At 52.3% G+C, this 23,050-nt stretch overlaps 1 pseudogene across 1 annotated transcript in view; it reads right to left on the bottom strand.

Moving 5' to 3' along the window:
• Positions 1 to 1,875: 1,875 nt before the first annotated feature.
• The window catches only part of LOC118144128 (gamma-tubulin complex component 5-like), a 56,020-nt pseudogene continuing 34,845 nt past the window's right edge, over positions 1,876 to 23,050 (bottom strand). Inside the window, exon 12 of the transcript XR_013522295.1 lies at positions 1,876 to 21,995. The product of XR_013522295.1 is annotated as a gamma-tubulin complex component 5-like (transcript). The remainder of the gene's footprint in view (positions 21,996 to 23,050) is intronic.

Below are 23,050 nucleotides of genomic sequence, written 5' to 3'. Positions count from 1 at the left end.
GCCAAAACAGCTGCACCAGCCAAAACAGCCATGTTGGCGACCTGTGGGGCTCCTCCATTTTGGAATCTCCTGGTCTGTGGGCAATGCAAATCCATCTGGAAATGTGGCATCCACTCACCCTCTGCACTTTCACTGGAAGTTGCAATCCTGAGCTGTTTCTAAATGGCCATCTTGGATCTTCCCTCCATAATTCTTATAATAGCTACTCTTTCTAACAACCTGCTCTCTGGACAATGAACAATTACTCCCCACATTAACCACCTTTCATTTATAATAATAATAATAATAGCTCTGGGAATAAAACAAGAAATAAGGCCCTTTCACTTTTGACTCACAGAGGTAAGCCAGGAAACCCCCCTAAAACCTGCCATAATTCTTACATGACAAAAACTACCTCCCATCTCATATAATTTAAATCTTTCCATCAATCAACACAAATAATCTCCTATTAATTTCAATTTTAACCATTATAATTGGCAGCTGAGGCGGACTTAATCAAACACAACACATAGGTAAAATCCTAGCCTATGCTTCAATTACCCATATAGGATGAATAATAGCAGTATTAACCTATGACCCAAACATCACCATCCTAAATTTACTTATCTACTATATTCTAACAACTTCTATATCCATAATACTTAACTTAAATTTGAATACTAAAACCCTGTCACTATCCACAACTTAAATAAACTAACATAATTAATACCCATTATTCCACTAATTCTATTACCCCTAGGAGGCCTACCACCATTAATAGGATTCTCTCCTAAATAAGCAATCTAACAAGAGTTTACAAAAACAATAACCGAAATATTCCAATTACTATAGCAATAATAACTCTACTAAATCTATACTTTTACATATGCTTATTTCACTGTATTTCAATAACAATATTTTCTACATCCAACAACATAGAAATAGAATGACAATTTGAAAATATAAAATGCATACTGTTTCTTCCTCCATTTATTATTTTTTTCACTTTCCTTCTATATATAACTCTGTAAATATTAATCACCTGAGAGCCTTCAAAGCCCTCAGGAAGTAAATTATACTTAATTTCTGTATCAATTTTATAGACTGCAAAACTTTACTCTGCATCAGTTGAACGCAAATCACCTACTTTCATTAAACCAAGTCCTTCCTAGATTGATGGGACTTTAACCCACAAAAATTTAGTTAGCAGCTAAATAACTTATCAACTGGCTTCAATCTACTTCTCCTGCCATAAGAAAAAAAAGGCAGGAGAAGCCCCAGCAGGATTGAAACTGCTCCTTTGAATTTGCAATTCAATATGATAGTATCTCCTCAGGACTGGTAAAAAGAGGCCTATTCTCCTGTCTTTAGATTTACAGTCTAACCCTTCCTCAGTCATTTTACCTGTTTCTACCTATGTTCGTCAACTGCTGATTGCTTTTAACTAATCATAAAGATATCAGAATATTACATCTATTATTCAGTGCATGAGCAGGAATAGTAGGCACAGCCCTAAGCCTCCTGATTCCAGCAGAATTAGGCCAGCCAGCAACCCTACTAGGAGACAACCATATCTATAATGTTATTGTCACCACTCACACATTTAATATAATTTTCTTTATAGTAATACCAATCATAATTGGAGGCCTTGGCAACTGACTTGTCACCCTAATAATTGGTGCCCCTGATATAGCATTCCCTCCAATATATAACAGAAGCTTCTGACTTCTCCCCACATCCCTTCTACTTTTACTTGTGTCCTCAATACCAGAAGCCAGTGCTGGAACTGACTGAACAATCTATCCTCCCCTCGCAGGAAGCCTGGCACAAGCAGGAGCCTCTGTAGATTTAATTATCTTCTCACTCCATCTAGCAGGTATTTGTTCTATCCTAGAAACCATAAATTTTATTACCACAATTATTAATATAAAACCTCCAGCCATAACCCAGTACCAAACACCCCTTTTTGTCTCATCCATCCTTATTACAGCAGTTCTCCTACTTCTTTCTCTCCCTGTCCCAACCACTGATATTACTATATTACTAACTGACCATAACCTTACCACTAGCTGTTTTGATCCTGCTGGTGGAGGTGACCCTATTCTATACGAACATTTATTTTGATTCTTTGGGCATCCCCAAGTCTAAATTCTTATCCTACCAGGATTTGGAGTGATTTCTCATATTGTAACATACTACTCCTGCAAAAAACAACCATTTGGGTATAGTATCGGCCATAATATCACCTGGTTTCCTAGGCTTTATCATATGTGGTCACCACATATTTACAGTAGGAATAGATATAGATGCATGAGCATACTCTTCCTCCACCACTATGAGTATTATTATCCCTACTAGAGTATAAGTCTTTAGCTGACTGGCCACATCACACAGCAGCAACATTAAATGATCTCCAGCAATACTCTGAGCTCTAGGCTTTATCTTTCTCTTCACAGTAGGTGGCTTAACAAGAATTGTATTAGCCAATTGATCATTAGACATTATTTTACATGACACATATGGCCCTGTCACTAGCCTGGCCCTAGCTCTGTTTCTGGTCCTGCCATGGCCCTTGCCCTACTCTGGTTTTACCTTGGTCCTGACACTGCCCTTCTCTGGTCCTGGTCCCTGCCCCTGCATTTCTCTGGCACTGATCTGGACCCTGGCCCTGCATTGGACCAGCACTGTCTTTGTCCTGCCTTTGCTCTATGCTATTCTGGACTGGCTCTGCCCTGTGCCAGTGGTAACCTGTCCCTGCCTTGTACTGGCAAGGGCCATGGCAGGACCAGAAACAGAGCTAGGGCCAGGATAGTGACAGGGCCATGTAAGGGGTTAGGAACCGTGTACCAGGGCAGGATGTGCACAAACGGAAAACTATTTGTTTTTCTATAATAGGGCATGTGGCATTTTGGAGTCCTAGCTGGGCTGGGTGGGCCATTAAGATATATAGAGTTTGCTCTATAATTTAACTTGGACAAAGTTATGTAATTATTTTACTAATATCTTCTTGAAAGAGTTGTAGGGTTTATGGGATTAGCTTGAAACCAGTTTCTGGGGATTTAAATTCTTCCTTTTTTGTTTAAGATTTTACATAGGCTAATTCTTTGAATGTGTAATAAAAATTGGGACAGCTATAAAGTCATTCTAAGTTATTATTTAATTGTTCAATGGGAAAAACTTTCATTTTGAGAAAGAGTCTTCTCAGACTATGGAGGCTGTCAGTACCTCTGCAGTTAATGAGACGAATGAGCCTGCAGATGAAATAATATCTCATGCAGTGATGCATTGGGGTAGTTGGAGTATCGTCCAGGTATTCCAGATAAGCCAAGAAAATGTTGTGGGAAGAAATTTATACACCTACAAATATAACTGTGAAGTGATTTTTAGCATAGGTTTGGTTAAGTGTGTAGCCAGTGGATAAAGCCTGCTATAATGGCAAACACTGCCCCTATTGGTAGGACATAGTGGAAATGGGTTAATATATAATGCCCTACTCTGGTTTTACCTTGGTCCTGACACTGCCCTCCCCTGGTCCTGGTCCCTGCCCCTGCATTTCTCTGGCACTGATCTGGACCCTGGCCCTGCATTGGACCACCACTGTCTTTGTCCTGTCTTTGCTCTGTGCTATTCTGGACTGGCTCTGCCCTGTGCCAGTGCTAACCTGGCCCTCCCCAACCTTACCCTGGTCCTGAACCCTCCCTGGCCAAGCCCAAGTACTGTATTGAATGAAACCTGACTCAGCCCAGGACATTCCCTAAGCCTGCCTCAGCCATTTCACTCGGCTCAGTGTCACTCAGTCCTGGCACCACCTGGCCCTGCCTTGGCACTTGCCCTACCATCTCTGTGGCCTGGTTCTAGTGCTGCCCTTCCCTGGCACATCCCTGGTCCTGATCCTGCCATATCCCTGGCCCTAGCCCTAATCCTGGCCCAGAACTGCCATGTCTCTTCCCTCCATGTCCTGGTCTTGATCTCACCCTGAATTGGCCTTGAACTGATCCTGAACTAACCTGGCTCTGCCTTGCCCTGGTGCTGCCCTGGACTGACATCTGATCTACACTGTCCATGACATAACCATGGTCCTGCCCTGCCCTCCTCTGCCCTGGCCCTGCCATGCACTGGGCTCAGAGCTTCCCTGGTCCTGTTTCTAGTCCTGGCCCTGCTGTGCATCTGCCCTGCTGTTGGCTATGTCCTGTGATACCTTAGTCATGATCTGCCCTAGCTTTACCCTGCCCTGGCCCAGCCTTTGACTTTTCCTAGTCCTGATTGTGTGCTGGCTGTGCCATTGCTGTGAAATCTCACTAGCCCCACTTTGGCCTGGCACTACACTGGCCCTGGCAATGTCCTGGCCCTACGCTGGGCATCCACTGACACAGGATCCACCCTAGGCCTGCCTTTACCCTGGTCCTTCCTTGGTCCTGCATTGGTCCTGGACCTGGCTTGACTAAGGCACAGTGCTCACCCTACCCTGCCAATGTCATAGACCTGACCATGCACTTCCCTGACACTACCATGTCCTGGTTCTGCCCTGTACTTGTGTTATCCTAGTCCTACCTTGCCCCTGACCTTGCCCAGACCCTACCCTGGTCTTGCCCTGTCTCAGCACTCCCTTTCATCTGCCATGGCTCTAGTTCTGACCTAATCCTGTCCTTGACTTGGTCACTCTCTAGCCCTGCCTTTACCCTGGCTCTTCTTTGGACTTTCCCTTGCCCTTGCCCTTGCTATGCCTAGCCCCTTTCTTGTTCTGCCTTATTGTGTAATCTTTAATGTTCCTGCAATGCCATCCCCTGGCCCTGTCCTTACTCTACACTGGCTCTGTCCTGCATTGGCTCTCAGCTACCCTACCCCTCCCCTTCCCTGGCCCTGTACTGGCCATGCCATGTCCCTGACCTGAGTCTTCCTTGATCCTGGGTCTGCTCCTAGAATTCGTCTTGTCATGTCCCTGGACTGTGAGCTTACCCCTGGTTTTTCCCTGGCCGTGACCCAGCCCCAGTTCTGTCCTTTCTATGGCCCTGCCCAGTTATGGTCCTTCTCTTCCCCAGCCCAGCCCAGCCCAACACTACCCATTACTCTGACCCTGCCCTGCCCTACACTCCCCATGTCAGGGTTCTGCCATGGGCCTGGCCCTGACTTGGTCATGGTCCTTACCCTGCTGCTCCTCTTGCAATAGCCCTGACTCTTATTTGGCCCTAGTTCTGCCCTAGCTCTGGCCCTCGCAGTGCCTTAGTCCTGGTCCTGCCCAGGCCCCTAGCTACCCTTGCATTTCTGTGGCCGTCTGCTTGCTGGCCCTGCCTCCAACCTGGCCTTGCTCTCAGCATGCACTTGGAATTTGGCCTGACCCTGCAGTGTACTTCCCTGTCACAGCCTACTGTTACCTGCTCTATCCCAGCTCTGTCCTGGTCTTACCCTAGCCCTGCCCTTATCAAAGCCTTGACCCAGAACCTGCTCTTGCCATTCCCGTGCTCTTCCATGTCCTGGTCTTGCCTTCACCCTGAATTCCTGCACTGGCCCTCTCTACCTTCACACAGTCTTGGCCCTGTCTTCTCAATTACCTTGACCTGGCCCTGGCACTATTCTATCATTCTATATCTTGGCACTGTACTGAACCCACCATAACCTGACCCACTGCTTGCCCTGGCCCTAACCCTATTCTTTCATTCTGTGTCTTGGCACTGTACTGTCCCCACCATAACCTGGCCCACTGCTTATCCTGGCCCCATTTCTAGACCGGTCCGTTATGGCCCTGCCCTTCTTTTGGCCATGACCTCAGCTATCCTAGCTAGGTATTGCACTGTCTCTGGCCCTAACCTGGTCCTCTCCTGCCCTGTTTCTACCTTTCCTTTGTCCTGGTTTTGGTTCTGCCTGGGCCCTGCCCTTTCTCTGGACCTTCCCAAGTCCTGCACTCTCCATGGCCCTGTCCTTGAATTGGCCATATCCCTGCATTGGCCCTTTCCCTGGACCAGTTTTGGTCCTGCCTTGTTGTGGGACCTGCTCTGTCCATCGCAAGGGCATGGCCCCTGGCCATGCATTGATCCTGGCCTGGCTCTGTGCTATTCTAGTCCTACCTTGGTCTTGCTCTTGCCCTGTTTCTGGTCTTGCCCTTTTTCCCTGACCCTGTCTGCCTTGGCCCTCACTCTATCCCAAGCCAAGAGCTGGCCCCAGCCCTGACCTTTGACTGCCACTTCCCTTGTTCCTGAACATGGACCCTCCATGGTTCTGGTCTTGCCATTGCCCTGCCCCAGCTGTGTCCTAGAACTGGCCATGGATCTGCCACTGCCCAGGCCCGGGTAAAATCCCTGGCACTGACCCTTTCTTACTTAAGTCCTTACCTAACCTAGCCTGGCTCTGACATTGTCCTGGTTCTGATTTGACTGGGCCCTACCCTGGTACACTGCTCTGGCCTTAGCCATGACACTGGCACTGTCACTGTCCTGGTCTTAGTCTTAGCCCTACTGTGGCTTAATTTGGTCCAGACATTGCCCTTTCCTGTTCCTGGTCCTGGTCGTGGTCCTTGCCATGGCCCTGGCCCTGCCCCAGTGCTTCGCTCACCCTTGTCTGAACCCTAGCCCTGCACTGGGACTGCCCTGTCTTTGCCCTGTACTAACCTGGCCTGTCTCTGCTCTGTGTTGGCGCCGACCTGGCCCTGCCATGAACTGGTTCTTCCATTGCATTGCCAAACCCTGCCCTGGGTTTGTTGTAGTCTTTCCTTGTCCCTGAACCCTCCCTGATACTGTCCTAGCCCTTTTCTGTTTCTAACTCTCACTTAGCCCTTAACCTTTCCTGTCCCTTCCTCAGCCTTTGCACTCAGGGCTCTGTGTCACTCAGCCCTAGCACAATGTGGAACAACCGTGGCACTTGCCCCACTCGTCCTGCCATAGCTCTGACCATGAATTGGCCCTGTAGTGGCCCCACCATACCCTCTCTATGACCTGGCTCGGGTCCCTGCCCTGCCCTTGCCCTTCCCTAGCACAGCTCTGGACCTTGCCCTCATCCTGCCATATTCGAGCCTCTTTCCCTACCCTTGTCCTGGTACTGACCTGACAGGGTGCTGCCCTTCTGTGCCTTAGCCTTCCCCTCACCCTGCATTGTTCTTGCACTGTTTCTGCTCTATCCCAGCACTACCTTCGTTCAGGCCCTGCCTTCTCTGGGCCTGGAAATGTCTGTCCTTGTCCTGTCCCTGCCCTGGGACTACTCTGTCCATTTAATGACCCTGTCATTGCTGGGCCCTCATCTTCCCTGGAGCTGCCATACTCTGGGCCCAGTGCTTGCCCAAGCCCTGCTCCTAGTCCTGCCCCTGAAATGGTCCTGCCCTACTAGACCCTGTGCTTCCTTAGTCCTGCTCTACTCTGACCCTACTCTGGCCGTACCTTGCCCTGGACCAGCCTTTACACTATACTGATCCTGGTTTTGCCCTAGACCTGCCCATTCCCTGGACCCTCCTTAACACTGCCCTTCATCTGGTCCTATCCCTGAACCAACATGGCCTGGCCCTACACTGGCCATGGAAAGGTCCTGGCCATGCACCAGGCATGCAATGGCACTTGACCAAACCTATATCTGCCTTTTCTCTGACCCCTCCTTGTCCCTGCATTGTCCCAGGATCTGTCATAGCTAAAGTATGGTGCTGACCCTGCCCTGTCCATGCCAAGGACCTAACCCTGCTCTGTCATATCCTGGTTCTGCCCGACCATGCCCTTCTCCAGCAATCCCGTAGCTCTGGGTCATCAATGTCCTGCATCGACCCTGAACATACCCTGGCCCTACCCTGGACTTCTGTGACTCTCTCTACTCTGGTCTTGCCCTGCCTTTTAGTCTGCCCTGGTGCTATCCTTGCCATGGACCCTACGTGGCTCTGCCTTTTCATTGGACTTTTTCTGGCCTTGCCCTTGCCCTGGTCCTTATCTGGCCCTGCTTTGTTGTAAGCAATCTCCTGTTCCTGTTCTGGCCTTGCCCTTCCCTGTCCATGCCCCACCATCACCTGCTCTACACTCTTTGTGCTCTGTCTTGGTCCTGACCTTGCCCTGGCCTGAGCCCATGACCCAGCCATGTCCCTTCCCTGGCCCTGGTTCTCCCCTGTTTCTGATACTTTCCTGCTCTTTTTCCTGTCATGTTCCTGGATCTACATGCCCTTATCCGGGACCTAACATTGTCTTTTCCCTGGCCTGGATGGGCTCTAACCCTTTCCTGCCCTGCCATCTACCTGCCCTGGTCCAGCCTGGCCTTTCCATTGATCTTCATTGCACTTGCCTTGCCCACACCCTGCATTGACCCTGCACTTGCCCTCTCTGCCTTGGCACAGCCTTTGTACTAGCCCTGTTTTCTCCCTAGACTTCAGCAGGCCTTGGCCCTGATATGGACATACCATGTACATAACATGCCCTTTACCCTGACCTGTCCTCCTCTGTCCTGACCCTGAACTAGCCCCACCAGCCCCTCACCCAGTTCTTGCCCTGGCCCTGTTCCTAGTCCTACCCTGGCTGTGGCCCTGTCCTGATATTGACCATAACCTATGCTATAGTATCCTTGACCTGGTCCTAATCTGCCGTTGCCCTACCTTTGCTTTGTCCTGGTTTTCGTTCTGCCTTGGCTCGGGCCATACTCTCTCTGTACCTGGCACTGCATTGGTCCTCAACTGGCTCTGGACATGCATATCCTAGTCCTTCAATGGCACTGACGTCGCCCTGAACTTAGACTTGACCCTTTGCCATGGCCCTGCCCAGCCATTACCCTGTCCCTAGCCCAGACCTGGGCCGAACCCCCACCTTGGCCTACCACTGTCTCTGTTCCTGAACCTCATCTTGCCATGACCCTGCTGTTGTTCTGGCCCTGGCATGGACCCTGGTGCTGATGTTTCCCTTGATTGAGACCTTACCCTGACCCTCCCAACCCCTAGCTCTGACCCTGTCCTGGCTCCGATTTCCTGGACCCTACCCTAGTATGCTGTTCTGGTCCAAGCCCTGACCCTGGGCCCATCACTGTCCTGGCCCTAACTCTGTGGCTGGTCCTACCACAATCCTGGCCCTGTCCCTGCTGTCTTTGCCTTGATCCTGACACTTCTCTTTCCTGGTGTTGGTCCCAGCCCTGTCCTGGAGCTTCTCTAGCCCTGAACTGGACCCTGCCCCTGCTTTGGAACTACCCTGCCTTTAACCTTTGCTATTCTAACCTGGCCCTGCCCTGTAGTGGTGCTTACCTGGCTTTACCATATCTTGGTCATCCCATTGCCCTGCCCAACTCTACCTTTATTGTGTCCTGGTCCGGTCCCGGCTCTGACCCCTCGCTGGTCCTGTCCTGGCCCTGTCTTGGATCAAAACCTGACTCAGTCTTGAACCTTCTCTGACTCTGCCTCAGCCCTAGCATTCAGGGCACAGTGTCACTCAGCCCCGGCACTACCTAGCTCTGTCTTGGATCTTCCTCTACCCACTCTATGGCTTTTCTCTGGTCCTACCCTACCCTTTCCCTTTCCTGGCTCTAGTCCTCTCACAATCCTAGCTGCACCTGGTCCTGACCCACCATTACCCTGCAGTTTTTGCCCCAGCCTTAGCCTAAACCTACATTGGCCTAACACTGATCCTGCTCTACCCTGACTCTGCCTTCTTCTCCTCAGCCTTTCCCTGGCCCTGCAGTGGACCAATCCCAGGCTTATTCTGTCTATGACATGGCACAAGCCCTGCCCTTCTCTGCCCTGACCCTAACATGCACTGGGCCCAGTGATTTCTTGGCCCTGTTCCTAGTCTTGCTCCTACCCTGACCCTCCCTGCTTTTATCCATGGCCTGTGCTACCTTAGTTCTACTCTACCCTGGTCCTGTCCATAACCTGCCCTGGCATTACCTTTGTCTTGTTGTAGTTTAATGGTCTGGCCTTGACCAAATCCTGGACCCTCCCTAGGCATGAACTTGCTCTGGCCTTGTCCCTGCCCTAACTTTGACTTGGTCGTACACAGGCTCTGGAAATTCCCTGGCCCCAGACTGGCCATGTCTTGGCAGTAGAAGCATGCCAGTCTTTCCCTGGCCCCTCCTTAGCTCTGTGTTGTCCCTAGACCTACACCAGCTATGGCACAGCACTTTCCCTACCCTATCCTATTCCTACCATGCACTGGTTCTGCCCTAGCCCTGCCTTTCCCCCACTCATTCCCTGGCCCTGAGCTACGCTAGTTTTGCCTTGGCCCTCACCTTTCCTTGGTCCCAACCTGGTCTGCCACGGCCCTCCCTACACTGACATTGCCCTGCCCTGGCACTCTCTTTGGTCTGCCCTGGTTCTGATTCTGACCTGGCCCAGCCCTTGTGTTGGCTCCTCCCTGGCACTGCCTTTTACCTGGTCCTTCTCTTCCCTTACCCTTGTCCTTGCCTTGTCCCTTTCCTGGACCTGCCTTGTGGGCTCTGCCTGGTCCATGTCCCGACCCAGGCCTATCCTTCACCTACCCTGCCATCACCTGGTCCTTACTTTCTCGACACTGGCCCTGCCATGTCTAGGCTCCACACTACCCTATCCTGGCCCTTCCCTGGCCATGCACTGTCCCTGACTTTGCCATGTCCCCATCCCTGGCCCTATCCTACTTCTGGCTCTGGTCTTCATATTGTCATGTCCATGGCTGTGACTCTACCCCTGGTATTTCCCTGGCAATGAACCAGCACTGGTCCCACTCTGCATCTTGCCTTTCCCTGCTTCTGGTCCTGCTATAGACCAGCCCTGACTAGGCCCTGCCCTACACTGCCTATGCCACAGCCATGTCCTGGTCCCAACTTCACCATGGCCCTCACAGTGCCACTCATACTACCATAGTCCTGACGCTAACTTGTCCCTGGTCCTGCCCTGCCTCTGGCCTCTCCCTTCTATTGGCTGTCCCCATTCATGCCTGGCATGGTTTGGCGGTGTCCCTGCCCTAGCTCCAACCTGCCATGCCCTGTCATTGGCCCTCTAGATGCTAGGTCTGCTATGTCCTGGTCCTGCCTCTGCCATGGATCTGCTCTGAGTGTGGCCTTGGTATTCAGCATGGCCCTTCCCTAAACATGCTCTGTCCTGTACTTAGTCTTGCAGTGCTCTGCCCTGGACCAACCTTACCATTACCTGAACTCTCTGGGCCCCAACCTGACCCTGTCTTAGCCATGTCCTATCCTCCCCCTGTGCTGGATCTTCCCTGGTCACACCCTGACCCTGACTTTGCCATGTACTATCCTGGTTCTGTCCTGGATCTGCACTGGCTCTATCTTGGCTCTGGCTTGGCCCCTCGACTTGACTCTGCTCCTTACATGGCCCCAGGTCTGCCAGTGGTCCTGGTCCTCTTCTGCACTGACATGGATTTGGACACGTCCTGGGCCTGATTTGTCCCTGTCCTGCCTTGGCATATCTGTGTCCTGCCCCACCAGTGCTCTTCCTATTCTGTCCTATCCTGGCATTTCCATGGCCCCATCATGTCATTGTCCTGTCTCACCAGACACTGGTTGTACCCTGGCCCAGATTAGCCCTAAACCCTCTTTTGACCTGTACTGACTGTGACTTGGCTTGTGCCCTGTTCTCTTATGACCTGGCTCTGGCCCTAACATGCCCTAGTTGTGCCAGGCCCCTGTTCCTGTCTCTGGGCCTGGCCATGGTCCTGTCATAATCCTAACCCTAGCTCTGCCCATATCCTGACATTGCTCTGGCCTGTATGCTGTGCCTTACCCTAACCCTGGTCTGAGCATTGCTCTGACCCTCTCCTGGTTCTGCTGTGCCTGCAATCTACCTTGGTACATTGTTCTGGCCCTAGTTCCCACCCTGGTTCTTGCAGTGTCTTGTCCCTACTCCTGTTGCTGCTCCTGCCATGGCTCTGACCCTGCTTTTGCTCAGCCTTTGCCTTGGTACTGATATTGCCCTTTCCAGGTGCCTACCCTGGCACTTCTCTGGCCCTGATCTGGGCCTTTGCCATGCATTGGACCTGCCCTCCTTTGCCCTGTGCTATCCTCGACTGGCCCTGCTCTGTCTTGGTGCTGAATTGATTCTGCCATGTTCTGGTCTTCACATTACCCTGCCCAATCCTGTCCTGGTTGTTCTCTGGCCCTGACTCCTCCCTGGTCCTACCCTGGTCCTCTCTTGGATCTACCCTGACTGAGCCCTAGACCTTCCCAACCCAGTCTCACCCTTACATTCAGGGATTATTGTCACTCAATTCTGGCACTACCTGGCCCTGTCTTGGGACTTATTCTGTCCTCTCTATGACCTGGTTCTAGTCCTGCCCTGCCCTTCCCTGCTCTGAGAAAGCTCTGGTCCTGCCTGTGGCCCCACACATTCCTGGTTATACACCTACCCTTGTTCTGACCCTGACCCTCCATGGTCTTTCCTTTCCATTCCCTGATCTTGCCCTCACCCTCACTTGCCTTGCACTGGTTCTGCTTTACCCTGGCTCTGCCATGACCCTGGCTATGCATTCTCCCTGGACTTACCCTGGCCCTGCCCTAGAATGACCCCAAGTCTATTCTGTCTGTGACAAATTTTTGTCCTACCCTAACCTCCTCCACCCTGGCCCTGCCATGCACTGGACCCAGTGCTTGCCATGGCCGTGTTCCTAGTACTGCCCCTGCTATGAACATTCCCTGCTTTTGGCCATGCCTTGTGCTACCTTAATTCTCCTCTGCCCTGGCACTACCCCAGCTATACCATTTCCTCGTCCAAACTTTGAATTATCCTGGACCTGGTTTTTCCCTGGCACAGCCTTTACTCTGGGCCCTTCCAGGTCCTGCCCTTTCTGTGGCTCTGTCCCTGCCCCAACTTTGTCCTAGCACACATTGGCCATGGAAATTCCCTGGTCTTGCACCTGGCATACATTGGCACTTGACCCTTTCTTTGCCTACCTTTCCTTTGGCCCCTCCTTAGCCCAGCATTGTCCCTGGATCGGTCCTGCCTGTGGCACAATGCTGACTCTGCCCTGTCCTTCCTCTGCCATGCCATAATTCTGTCTTGGACTTACACTATCCTGGTCTGCCATGGTCTTCCCTATCCTGCCCTTACCCTACCCGGGTCCTCCCTTTGGTCTACCCTTGCTCTATTTCTGACATGGGCATGCCCTTGCCTTGGTTCCTTCCTGGTTCTGCCTATTCCCTATGCCTTCTCTGGTCATGACCTTTTCCTGGCCCCTTTCTGGCCCTGCCATATACCTGCCCTAGTCGACATTTTGCTGTTTCTGGCCCTCTTCCAGCCCAATCCTGGCCCTAGCCTTGATCCTGTCATGTCCCTGACTCTAAGCTGCCCTTGATTTTTCCCTAGCCATGACCCATCCCAGCCCTGCCCTGGTCCAGCACTGACTGGGTAATACACTACCCACTTCCTTGGCCCTACACAGCCCTTTCATTGCCATATGCTACCGTGTAACTTCCCCAGACCTGTGCTGGCCATGGTTTGATTCTGGCCCTGCTGTTCCTGCTGACTCTAGTCATGGCACCAGGGTCACTGTCCTGGTTGTACTCTGGTCCTGACCTAAACGTTGACATGTCCTGAGCCTGATTTGTCCCGGCCATGCCTTGACATGTCTCTGCCCTCGTCACTCAAGGCCATGCTAATACTGCCCTTTTGGTGCCCTTCCATGGCCCATGTGTGCCAATGCCTAGTCTTACCCTGCACTGGTTTTGTGTTTACCCTGCCCAGCATTAGCTGCTCCCTAGATGTGCTCTGACCCTGCCTCAGCTTTTGCCCTGCCTTCTCTATGACCTGCCTCGGCTCTGCCCTTGTTTAGCCAGGGCTCTACCCGGGCCCTTCCATAGTTGTGGTCCTAGACCATCCTTGATTCAGGCTCTGACCCCGCTCTTTCCTGCCCATACCCTTAGCTCTGTCCTGGTACTTCCCTTGCTCTTCGGTGCCCTTTGATGCTCTGGATTTGGCGTTACCCTGAATTGGCCCTGTACTGGAGGTCTCTGTCTTGGCATGGCCTTAGTCATGCCCTCCCCCTGGCCTCGTCCTGGACTGGAACTGCTCTATTGATGATATGGTCCTACCCTGTCATCCAATGTCCTTGTGCCACCATACCATGGCCCACTGCTTTTCCTGGCCCTGTTCCTGGTCCTGCAACTGCTATGGCCCTGTCCTGATTTTGGCTGTTCTCTGTCCTACCATAACCCTGATCTGTCACTAACCTAGTCTTGGCCTTCCCTGTACCTGCCTTTGCTTTGTTCTGGTTCTGGAATGCTGTAGCCCTGCCCTTGCTCTGGACTCTTTCTAATCCTACCTTTGTTCTTGCCCTGCTCTTGCTCTGGCCCTGTTCTTGGCCCAGCCTTGGCCCTGGACTGATCCCTGGCCTTATGTTAATCCTGGCATGGCCCTGGCTCTGTGCTATCATAGTCCTGCCCTGTCCCTGATCTCGCTTGGGTCCTGGTCTTGCCCCTTTGCCAAGCCCTACCTTGAACCTCATCCTTTCCCCGAAACAGGCCTGACCCCTGCTCCTGACCCTGGTACTGTCATGGCGCTGGTCCTGTCATAGCCCTCACTCAGCCTTGTTCTAGACCTGGTCATGGTCTTGCCCCGGTCCCAGTCCTATCATGGACCCTGACCCTGTCCTGCCTCTTATTTGCCAGTTCCTACTCTGACGTGCTGTTCTGGCCTGAACCTCCAACCTGGTCTTGTCACTTTCCCAGCCCTAGACCTGTTGCTGGTCCTGCCATGACCCTGATGCTGCTCTTTCTTTGCCTTGACCTTGCATTAGACAAGCCCTGCCTTTGTCCTGTGCTATCCAGGCCTGGCTCTGCTTGTCACAGCACCAGTGTGGCCCTGCCATGGGCTGGCCCTTCCACTTCCCTGCCTGAACCTCCCCTAGTTGTTCCCTGGCCCTGAATATCCTTGGTCCTTCATTGGCCTTGTCTTTCCTATAACCCCGACCAAGCCCTGGATTTTTCCTGATCTTGCCTCAGCCCTAGCACTTAGGATTCATTGTCACTCAACCCTGGAACTACCTTGCCCAGCCTTGGCACTTGCTCTGCCCTCTCTGTGGCCTGGCTCTGGTTCTGCTCTGCCCTGGTTTTGTAATATTCCTGGGCTTGGCCCTAACCTTGTACAGGCCTTGACCCATCATGGCCATGCCCCCTTTGGTGCTCTGGCCTCTCCTTCACTGGTCTTGCACTAGTGCATTGGTCTTGCACTAGTCCTGTTGTGGTCTGGGCCTACCTTCTCCTTGAACTTTCCCTGGTCTTGCACTGGACTGACCCCAGGACTAATCTGTTTATGAACTGGTTCTGGTCCTGACCTCCTTTGCCCTGTCCCTGCCACATACTGCGCCCTCTACTTGGCCTAACCCTGTTCCTTTTCCTGCCACTGCTAAAGCCCTCCTCTATTTTTAGCCAGGCCCTGTGCTAACTAGTCCTGCTCTGTCCTGGCCCTATACAGGCCATGTTATTTCTTGGCCCTACCTTTACCTTGTCCTGGTCCATCCCTGGACCTGTCCTTACCCTGGAATATTTCTGGCGCTGCCCTTTGTCTGGCTCTATCCCTGACCCAGACTTGGACTGGCTGACGGTAGCACTGGCAATGCCCTGGCCCCCACTGGCTGTCCCATGGCACTGGACCCATCCTATGCTTGCTTGGCCCTGGACCCTCTTGGCCAAGTATTCTTTCCACCTGCCCTATCTATGACATGGTGCTAAACATACCCTATCCGTTCTGTGGATTTGAACCTGCCCATCCCTGGTTCTGCCCTGGTAATATCCTGGCCCTACCCTTCCCTGGCCTACATTGGCCATATGTATTATAGTCCTGCCTTGGCACTGACCTTGCTGTGACTTTACCCTGGTCTTCCTTACCCTGGTATTGCCTGGCTCTAGCCCTACCTTTAGCCTGTGCAGGCTATAATTCTGACCTAGGCCTCTTCTTGCCTTGGCCCCTGACCCTTCTCCAGCCTTGCACTTGTCATGGCCCCTTTCTGGCATTGTCTTTGTGTGGGTCCTGCTCATGCCATATCATGACTCTGGGCTTCCATGTGCCTGTCCTGCCATAGCCTGGTTCTTTCCTTGTCTTGTTCTGGCACTGGCTCTACCCTGTCTTGGCTCTGTGCTATCCTAGCCCTGCCCTTCTCTGCCCTGGATTTGTGTTGGTTCTTACCTTGACCTGTGCCAAGTCCTGGCAGTGCATTGTCCCTGCCCTGGTCCTCGTTCTGCTCTGCCTCTTACTTTGTCCTGGTCCTGGTCTTGGTTCTGTCATAACACTGGCTGTGGCACTGCCTCTCATTTCTCCCTGGCCAAGGCAGCTCAGGTCCTGTCCAGGCTACAGCCTGACTACAGTCCTGGTTCTGCCCTTGCCAACCAATGACTGCACACTGCATTACGTAGTACCCTGGCCCGACTTGCCCACAGCCCTCACCCTGCCAATTGTCTTGACATGTTCCTGACCCTCTCTTGGTCCTGGACCTCCCCTAGGCTTGCCCTGCTTCTGGCCCTGGCACTGCCATGGTCCTGACATTTCCCTGCCCTTTCCTACCATGGCCTTTCCTTGGCTCTCTGCAATGCTGTACTTCTTCCTGCCATGAACAAGTCATACCATTGCCTTATCTTACTCTGCACGGTTTATGCCCTGGCCCTGCCCCTCTGTAACCACTTTCTAGACATGCTGTGACCAACCCTTTACTTTTACCCTGGACTGATCTGGTCCTGTCATATGCCTGGCCCTAGCCCTTCCCCTTTCCAGGCCCTGACCCTGACCCTGCCTTTCCCTGGACCACAGCCCTATCCTGGACATTACCTGACCTTCCATTCTCTGGTCTTGTCCTCACCCTGAAATGACCCTGCACTGGCACTCTCTGCCTTGGAACAGGCTTGGTCCTGGCCCCACCTTCTTCCTTGCCCTGGCCTTACACTGTCATCCTCTGTTATGGGCCTGTAATGGCCCCCACGTACCCTGGTCCTGTTCCTAGTCATAACCCAGCTATGATCCCTGCCCTGCTTTTTTCTGTGCCCTCTTTTGCACCTGCTCCTAACCTGGCCTTGCTCTGCCCTGTCCCTGCTTTTGCTTCTTGCTGGTTTTGGTTCTGCCTTGATCTTGCCCTCCTCTGGACCCTCCATGTTCCTGCTTTCTCCTTGGCTCTGCATTTACTCTGGCCCTGACCCTGGCCTAGACTTGGCCACAATGTCTTGGACCCTGACCATGCATTGCTTCCAGCCTGGTTCTTACCCAGCACAATCCTAGTTCTACCCTGGCTGTGACTGCATCCTGGTCCTGGTCTTGTCCCTTTGACCTGGCCCTGCCCTACTTTGACCTTTACCCTGACTCTAGCACAAACCTGGCCCCAGCTCTGATCTTGACCACTGGCCCCTGCTCCTAATCCTGGTCCTGCTATGGTCCTAGTCCTGTCATGGTCCTGCCCAAGCCTTGTCCTAGACCTGGCCATGGCACTAATCCTGCCCTGGTCCTGACCTGCTTAAGGCCTTATCATGGCACTGGTCTGGCACTGGCCCTGATTTTCCTGTGCCCTAACCCAGTACACGTTGTTCTGGCCCTTGCCCTGACTCTGGCCCTATCACTGTCTGCCCTAGCCCTGTTGCTGGTCCTGCCATGGCTCTGGCTTTGGCCCTGAGGATCTTTCTTTGCCGTGTTCCTGACATTGTCCTTTCCTGGTTCTGGTCCCAGCACTGGTTTTGTCCCAGTGCTTTTCTGGGTCTGGCCTGGACCCTGGCTCTGCAATGGACTTGCCTGTCTTTACCCTGTGCAACCCTGGTGTTGTCCTGCCCTGTGCCAGTGATGACTTGGCCCTGCCATGGCCTGGTCCTCCCATTTCCCTGCCTATCTCTGTGCTGGTTGTGCCCTGGACCTGACCAGATACTGCCCCCTCCCTATTCATGTCTTGAATTTGACCCTGACTCAGCTCTGGACTTTCCTTGATCCTTCTTCAGCCCTTGAAGTCATTCAGCCCTGGTACTACCTGATCCTGCCTTGGGACTTGCCCTGCCCTATGGCCTGGTTCTGGTACTTCCCTGCCTTGCCCTGAGCTGACCCTGGTCCTATGATATTCCTTGACCTAGCCTGACTCATCCTGACCCTGATCTGCCATGGTCTTGTCCCTGCAAACTCTGGTCTTTCCTTCACCCTGCAATGGTTCTGCTCTTCCCTGGCCCTGTCTTGGCCCTGGAACTGCCTTCTTATCAGGCTTTCCCTGGCTGTGCCCTGGAACGACAACCCCAGACCTACTCTGTCCAGGATATAGTCCTGGCCCTGCACTGCCCTCCTCTGCCCTGGCCCTGCCATGTCCTGAACCCAGTGTTTTCCCTAACCCTACTCCTTGTCCTATCCTGCTTATGGTCATGCCCTGAGCTACCTTAGTCCTGCTTTGCTCCAGTCCTACCCTTACCATACCCTGCCCTGGACCTGCCTTTGTCTTTCCTGGTTCTGTCCTGACTCTCTCCATGCTCTGGACCTTCCCTGGACCTAGATTTAGACTGGCCCTGTCCTTGATGCAGTGATGCCTTCTCACTGAATCCACCTTATGCTTGCCTTGTTCCTGAATCTGCCTTGGCTATGGCATGGCACTGACCCGGCCCTGTTCAAGCCATGGACCTGACCATGCCTTGGTTCTTCCTGGACGATGCTGTGGTGTTGACCTTCACTGGCCATGCCTTAACCCTGTGCTATACTAGTCCTGCCTTAGCTTTGACCTTGCCCTTGCCCTACTCTGGCCTGATGTGGACCTCCCTTCCCTTTGTCTTGCCCTGGTCCTGACTCTAGTTCTCAAACAGCCCTTTCCTTTCATTGCCTCCTCCATGGCCCTGCCATTTCCTTGACGCTTCAGTGGCCTTGCCCTTGTCCTGGCCCATTTCTGGCCCTGCATTGTTGTGGGCCCTGCCTGGTCCATGTCCTCAATATGGCCTTCTGTGATCCTACACTGCCATCTTCTGGCTGCACCCTTGCTCTACACTGACCCTATCCTGTTTTTGCTCTGCACTACCCTATCCATGTTCTGCCTTGTGCTGGTCCTTAACTTGCCCTGTCCAAATCCCTGGCCCTGCCATGTTCCTGTCTGGCTCTGGTCCTGCCCTGTTTCTGTTCAGTCCTGGCCCTCATCTTGGTCCTGTCACATCCATGGCTTTTGTTCCTGGCCATGACCCATCCCTCTTCCTGCCCTGGCTCTGGCATTGTCCCAGTTCTGGTCCTGCCCCAGCACAGTCCTGACTGGACACTGCCATTTTCCTTGCCCTGCACTGCCAATACTAGGGTTCTAACCTGGCCCTAGTTCTGTCATGGCCCTCACTTGGCCATGGTCCTGATGCTACCCACTCCTCCAGCCATCATCCAGTCATCCTCTAACCTGGCCCCACACCATACCCTGGCCCAGTGTTTGCCCTTGCCCTGATCCTAGCTCTTCCCCTGCCATAGCATGGATCTACCCTGATTTGGGCCATGCCCTGTACTACTTAGTCCTACTCTACCCTAGCCCTACCCTACCCTGTGCTACTTAGTCCTACTCTATCCTAGCCCTACCCTACCCTGACCATACCTTTGCTTTCTCCTTGTCCTGGTTCTTCCCTGGCTCTGCCCTTGCCCCAGAGCCTGACTGGCCCTGTCCTGCTCTGGCCCTATCCCTGAACCAACCTTGACCTGGCCCTAAACTGGTCCTGGCAAACTACTCGCCCTGCCATTGCTGTGACTTGGTACTGAACCCACCCTATGTCTGCTTTAACCCTGGCCCCTCCTTGGTTCTGCATTTACTTGCCCTGCCCATAGCATGGTGCTGATGCTGCCCATGCCATTGAATTAACCCTGACCTGTCTTGACACTAACCTTGTCTTGGTCCTGTGCTATTTTAATCCTATCTTGTCCCTAACCTTGCTCTGGCCCTACCCTGGCTTGCTATGTCCCTTTCTACCCTGGTCTTGCTCTGTCTGGGCCCTGCCTTTGGCCTCCCCTGGCTCAGGTTCTGAACTGGTCATTCTTACCTTGGACCCTCCATGGCTTGCTTTTTCTCTGGCCCATTTCTGGCCTTGCCCTTTCCCTTGGCCTTCCCTGTTCCTGCTCTGTCATGGTCCTGGTCTTTCCCTGACCCCTATCTGCTCTGCCCTTTCCTTGTCCCTGTACTACACTGGCCCTTGCATACCCTACCCCTTCCCTGGACCTGGGCTGGCCATGCCTTCACTATGACCCTGCCTTTTTTCCTGACCTTTTTCCTGACATAATCCCAGGCTTGCCAATGGTCGTGGTCCTGTTCCTTTTCTGTGAACTGTACTTAGACATGTCATGGGCCTGATTTGTCCCATCCTTGCCTTGACCCTCCCCTGCCCAGTCTCCATCATGGCCTTGCCTGTTCTGCTCTCTCCCAGCACTGACCAGGCCCTGCCATGGCCCAGTAGTGTCACTGCCCTGGCCTATTCTCCCTGGCTGTGCCCTGGCCCTGGTCCCTCCCTGGATCTGTCCTAACTCTACCTTGACTTATTCTCTACCCTCTGTATGGCCTGGCTCTGGAACAGCCCTATCATGGCCATGCTCTGTTTCTGCTATATCTGTGACCATAACCCTGCTCTTATCCAGGTCTGACCCTGACCTTTCCTTGGTCCCTGGACATGCCAAGGACCTGCCCTGACTCTGCCATCACCCTGGTCCTGCTCTGTCCCGGTATAGCCCTTGTCTTGAACCACCCTTCCCTGCCATACCCTGGATGTGTCTTCACCCTGCCCTGGGCCTGTCCTTGGCCTACTCTGACTTAGACCCTGACCTGGCCCTACCTTGGCCCTTAACCTAGCTTTGACAAGGCCCTGAGCTAAACTTGGCCCTAGTCCAGACCTGGCCCTGGTGCTATAATTTGATCTGCAATAGCCCAGGACCTGCCACAGTCCTGAACTGGAATTTGAGGTATCCTGGCCCTGACTTGACATGGCCCAGCCTTGGCTTATCCCTGCCCTGGCCTTACCATTGTCTTTCCCTGTTCTGTCCTGTCTTGGCACTGAAATGACACAGCAACATCCCAGTCGTACCAATGCCCTGACTTGGCTATGCCCTGGCCCTAGTCCCACCCTTGATATTCACTGACCCTGACTCATCACTGACTTTACCTTAGCATTGGCCCTGCCTTCTCTGTGAACCAGCACTGGCCATGCCCTGCCATGACCCTATCTTGTCACAGTCCTAGTCCTGCTCTCAAACCTGGTACTGGTCCTGATCCTTAACCTACTCAGGTCCTTCCTTGGCCTTGCCCATTTGTTATGGCCCAGCCCTGTCACTAACCTAGATCCTATCCTGGTTCTTCCCTGGTCCTGATTTTGTCTGACCCTGAAATGCCTGGCATTACCCTGTCCTTGCACTGCTCTGGCCCTTACTCTGGCTCTGTCACTGTCCTAGCCACAGTCCAGTTGCTGGTGATGCTATGGTTCTGACCCTGACCCTGGATCCTGTCCATGCCATGACCCTGCACTATTCTTGCCCTTGCTCTGTCCCTACCCTGGCCATTCTCTGTCCTTGCCTTCATCTTGGTACCACCCTGCCCTGGCCCCTGCCTTGGCCCTACCCTAGGTTTCACCCTACCCTGGCCAGCACTCTAGACTTGGCTTGGCCCTGTTTTGGACCTGACCATAGCACAGACCAAGCATTTTGGGAGGCCAAGGCAGGCAGATCACCTGAGGTCAGGAATTTAAAACCAGCCTGACCAACACGGTGAAACTCTATCTTTACTGCAAACATAAAATATAGCTGGGTGTGGTGGCAGGCACCTGTAATCCCAGCTACTCAGGAGGCTAGCACAAGAAAATTGGTTGAACCCTGGAGGTGGAGGTTGCAGTGAGTCGAGATTGCCACTGGACTCCAGCCTGGGTGACAAGAGAAAGACTCCATCTCAAAAACATAAAAGATTAATGGGCGAAATAGTTCCAGATTTCTAAATTTGAGTGTTCTGAGCAGGAAGCTTGCATTCCTGAAAAATTTACTTACCAGAACATTCTTCAGTGATGTTAAAGAAGTGCAGAGTGTCTGCTCTGCAGAGATGAGTCAGGAGCAGTCAGAAGCAGGAGGCTTGTCAACTCTGCCACACCAGAAATGATGCTCAGCAGGGGTTAGCAACAGCAGTCTCCCTTCTGAACCCACAATATAAAGTCTAGGAGAAAACAAGAGGGGAGTTAGCCATGTTATAGAGGAACTGCTGAGTTGGGAGGCCTCACAGGAAGGAAAATGCTGGGAAGATAGAAGCTTCTGGCCAGTGTTCTCACGTGGATTGTAATTAAAAAGTAGCTTTGGCAGCCATCCCAGAGCAAGCTCATTAGGAGAGACGGGGTCACAGAGATGCCTGGAAATTCTGGAGTTAAGCCCAGCCCCAGAGAAGCTGAAGTCCAGGGGGCCACCTGCATCTGCATGGCCAGAATCAAGTCCATCACTTATTCTCCTCTTTCCTCCAAACTGTCACTGTAAGATCCTGCTCTGCCACTTATTAGCTGTGTGACCTTAGGCAAGTTACTTAATGTTTCTGAGTCTCAGAAATGGCAGCTAATATTATTTATTGTTATCAAAAGTGGTTAAATTTTTATAGGGCCATGCACAGCCATAATCAGCACTGAGAAAGGCAACATTTCTTTTGACTCATTAGATGGTAAATATTTAGACACTGTAAGCCAATAAGCATTACATATATATATGTATATACTTCATACATACATAGCTACAAGCACTCAGACACTGGCTCTTTCACCAACAGCAATGACTTTCTGGCCAAGACGGGATTAAATAGTGGTTCTTCTCATGATACATTTTCATGTGAAGTATCAAAGGCTGCTGCTTTCTCTGCCCTGTCATTACACAACATTGAGTGAGCTCACTCTGGCCACATTCCTGAAACCTCAGGACCGGGACCACGAAGTGAGAGGTCAGGGGCCTCTCTTGCACTGAAGTTCTAGCTACAGCCCCAGCTCTGGGCTTACTCAGGGGCCCCATGTTTCTACATTTCCAGGCCAGTGCAGGCTACACTCTGCCCCCCTTAGAGCACCTGGGGATGCTGAAATGAACCAGATGTGTCAGTGGACAGAGAAAAAGGCAGCAGCTACTGTGGCCACTCACTGGGGCCTCACCTACATCACTGGACTGGTGTGGATAGAAAGATAAGAAAACTGAAAAGACCAATTATGAGTAACGAAATTAAAGTAGTAATAAAAAGTCTCC

The sequence above is a fragment of the Callithrix jacchus genome, chromosome 9 (assembly GCF_049354715.1).
Source record: "Callithrix jacchus isolate 240 chromosome 9, calJac240_pri, whole genome shotgun sequence".
NCBI lineage: Eukaryota > Metazoa > Chordata > Mammalia > Primates > Cebidae > Callithrix > Callithrix jacchus.
This window is presented reverse-complemented; position numbering and strand designations above follow the sequence as displayed.